Source organism: Mastomys coucha, unplaced genomic scaffold, assembly GCF_008632895.1.
Source record: "Mastomys coucha isolate ucsf_1 unplaced genomic scaffold, UCSF_Mcou_1 pScaffold17, whole genome shotgun sequence".
Taxonomy (NCBI): Eukaryota; Metazoa; Chordata; class Mammalia; order Rodentia; family Muridae; genus Mastomys; species Mastomys coucha.
In genome coordinates this window covers 6,401,041-6,405,229 of record NW_022196899.1, presented here as the reverse complement: position 1 = coordinate 6,405,229, position 4,189 = coordinate 6,401,041, and the positions used below count along the sequence as shown (strand labels likewise).

The 4,189-nt window shown below is 35.4% G+C and overlaps 1 pseudogene; it reads left to right on the top strand.

Moving 5' to 3' along the window:
• Window positions 1–1,289: 1,289 nt before the first annotated feature.
• LOC116094849 lies at window positions 1,290–3,920 on the top strand (annotated as a pseudogene).
• Window positions 3,921–4,189: the final 269 nt, after the last annotated feature.

Genomic DNA, 4,189 nt, shown 5'->3' with positions numbered 1-4,189 from the left:
TTTCAATATAATAATCAAAACATTAAATGTACAGAACAAAGGAAGAACATTAAAAGTTGAAAATGAAAAAGAGAAAAGGATATATAAAGGCAGATCTATTAGAATTATGCTTTACTTCTCAATGGAGATTCTGAAAGCTAGAAATCTAAGAAAGATTGCTGCAGGCTCTCAGAAACCTCTGGTGTCAGCCCAGACTACTATACCTAGCAAAATTTTCAACTGCAATAAATGGAGAAAATAAGACATTCCATGATAAAACCAAATTTAAGCAATATCTATTTATAAACCCACCCTAACAGAAGGTGCTAGGAGGAAAACTCCAACCTAAGGAAATTAAACACACCAAGAAAACACAAGGAATATATAATTCAAGAGGGGAAACACACACACCAAAACAACAAATAACAAGAATCAACAGCTGCTTCTCTCTGATGTCTCAACATCAATGGTCTCAATTCATGAATAAAAAGACTCAGATTTTAAAAAGGAAAGTAAAATCAGGATAAATCATTCTGAGTACATCCAAGAAACACACCTTAATATCAATGATAGACATTAAGTTAAAAATATGGGACAAGATTTTCCTAAGCAAATGTACCTAAGAAAGAAGCTAGTATAGGCTTAAAAATAGAATTAACAGCAGGATTAATCAGAAGACATATGAAAGGATACTACATACTTACAAAGACAAAAACCCAACATCTGTTAAGAATTACACCAAACACAAGCACCCAAGTTAAGAGAAACACAACTACAGCTAAAATCACATATTGATACTCATACACTGATAGTAGGAGTCTTCAACCCCCAACTCTTGCCAATAGGCAGGTCATCCAGACAAAAACTTAACAAACAGACAAATACTGGAACTAGCTGATGTCATAAATCAAACAAACCTAACAGATATTAACTGAACATTTCACCCAAATTCAAAAGGACATACCTTCTGTCCTCTCTGATCACCATGGGTTAAAGCTGAATATCAATAAAAGAAACATAAAAAGAAGTCATACCCAAAAGAACTACTACAAAAAAAATAATAATTAAGCACAGGGCTGAAGTCAATAAAATAAAAACACACAAACAAACAAAAAAAAATACAAATAATCAGTGAAACAAGTTTTTTTCACTTCTTTTCCTTTTATCTAATATACTTTTTTTCTCATAAAATATACCCTGGTTAGTTTCCCCATCCTCTAGTCATCCTTCCCAGTTTCTACCCACTACCCATCCATTCAGATCTATTCCCTTTCTGTCTCTCATAGAAAAGAACTGGCAGCTTTCTCAAGATGGCCAAGGCTAAGAAGGGATGTTACTTAGAACCTGTTGCTGGAGGCTCCACCCAGAGACTTCCGAAGCAGTGTTTGTGGAAGGTGTAGATTCTTTCATGAAGCATCCTGGAAATGAGAAAGCAGATATGGCATTAAAGAAGCCAGATTAACAATATTAAAAGTATAAGTTTATGAAACAACTTTGCTCAAAAAGATGGGGGAGGGGCTGAAAGGTCAGATTCCTGAAATTAAAGGCATGAGAGACAGGCGGATTTCTGAGTTCGAGGCCAGCCTGGTCTACAGAGTTAGTTCCAGTACAGCTAGGGCTACACAGAGAAACCCTGTCTCAAACAAACAAACAAACAAACAAACAAATAAAAATCTCCATCATCTTCTGCCGGCAGTGGTGGCGCATGCCTTTAATCCCAGCACTTGGGAGGCAGAGGTAGGCAGATTTCTGAGTTCAAGGCCAGCCAAGGCTACACAGAGAAACCTTGTCTTGAAAAAAACAAAAACACAAAACAAAATAGATTCCTGAAATTAAACAGACTTTAGAAATTCTGAAATACGTGCAAAAGGAAAGAGAGTCCACCAATTCCACGAAGACCAGAATCTTACTGCAGATAACTTGGACTGCAAAGCTTCAGTTGCTCCTACTGATAAAGTGTTCCTATGGTTGTGGGCTAATGTGATGCTTGAATATGATGTTGATGCAGCTCAGGCATTGTTGGAAAATAATGTATCAACTGCCACAAAGAATCTTGATTCTCTTGAGGAAGACCATGACTTTCTTCGAGATCAATTTCACTACTACGGGAGTCAATAGCCAGGATTTATAATCAGGATTAAAAGAGAAATATTTTACAAAACAAAAATATTCCTACCAAGAACAAAGCATACCACCAGCAATTGAAAATGTGGTTCAGGTTTCCAAACATGCTAAATAACAATGTTTATGTAACTTTGAGTATTTTTTTCCACAGCCAGCATAATTAAAACTTTAAAAACACCATTTTAGTTATTTATGAAAACAGAATTACTTTCAAATACTTCGTGAAATTAACAGTATTTTTTATATTCCCCTACGAGGTGATGTTGCTTTTGTTTTATTTCATCTGTTACAAGTCAACTCCTAACAGAGATGGTTGAAAAATGTGAGGAACGCTCTGGAGGCTGCTGAATGTTGGACGCCAATACTGTTTCCTTTTTCTTTCTTGACTGATGTTCCTCTCAGATGATGTGATGAACCTTTCACGGGCAGGAAAGACAGACAGTTGCAATATTTGTAAACTTGTTCTTTCTTAGTACTTAGGACATTACCATCCTTTGTTGCTGTTGTGTTTCACGCATTTCTGCTTAACCAGTAGCTTTTTTGATACTCTGAACTTTTCAGAAAATTGTTATTTTCTTTCCTACTCAGTGTGAGGGCTATTGACATATTTTGACATGAAAAAAGTGCACTCTGTCTTTGCAATGCCAGTATCAGGGAGACTTGATCGCTGTGAGAGCACTACCCATTCTAAACTTTAAGCTAAGGTCATTTTATACTAAGTAGCAGCTCTCCAAAGCACATCAGGCAGGAATATTAGCATAATGTAAATCTGCATTGGTTGAAAGGAGTTGCAAGCTTTTTATCCATGATAAAATTCTCTAGGAAAGACAAAATCCCTGAAAAGCCATTGTTATTTGTGCATTTGCATGTCTATCTGTGTATGTGTATAGGAATTTAAATTTTATAAAACTCTATAGAAGTACATTTCATCCCTACTAATATCTCTGTCCTGTACGATCATGCTTAGGTAACTGTAAAGCATAATCATAATGTATACATTTTCAACCATTACAATTATGCATTTTTCCAGTGGGAAGATTGGAAATTTGAAAACTTCATACATCATCAATCAAAACACAGGTACCAAACACTGCTGGGTGTCTTCGCTTGCATTATCATCACTGGCAGCTCTGTGAATGCTGTTGCTTTCTAGTAAGTAAAGATTCTCAATTGTTCCATACTGGGTCATATTTCCCATCACTGTAATGAAGATGATCAGTTTGTTTTTGGCATCAGGGACAAATGAGGCACAAAATGTTCATTCTCCTCTATACCTTGAAGAACCACTTAGACACCTTTAATTTCACATAGTCTTCCTGTATTGCCACATCTTTTTGTTTCTTTTGGCCGCTCTGGGATCATACACAGAGATGGTTAGTACAGAGTTATAGAATACCAACTGGAGACAACCCCAAAAAAGGATTCTAAAATACAATCACCTCCTTTGAAATATGAATTATCGGCTCTAAAATGCAATTTAATTATGTACTTAGATAAAATGTCACCATCCTAGTATAGTTGACATTTTAATACATATTCTCTTCCTGTCACCAGCATCAATGACAAATGACAAAATGAAGGCCTTGTTAAAAATTAAAACATCTAAGAAATTTTATATAATTATGTGCCATTAGAATTTGTAAAATATTTAAATGAATTTAGTTTTTCTTTTTAAGCTCAGCAAGCTCATAAAAACGATTAAGCAAGAACTGGATGAATATTCAACTGTTAGCCTGGACTGTGATGGCTCCCCTGACCTGCCTTTGAACTTGGATGAGCTCCTCATCTTCCCAACTTCTTCAGCACAGGGACTATGATACTAAATTTAAAAGTTCTGAGTTCCCTTCAAGCAACAGATTCGTAACCCTTTACTACGCATTGGGAATTAATATCTTCAGAACATTCTAGATGTTTGAGTATGTAGGCACAGTCACTCTCCTGAAGAATGCCAAATCTACTTTAAGAAACAGTAAAAGCACTTAGAGCATAATAAACACCAATATACAAGCACCAGCTTAATTACTAGAGTTGCAGAAAATTAGAAAAAGAGAAATACATAATAATAAATAATAAATAACAGAAATCT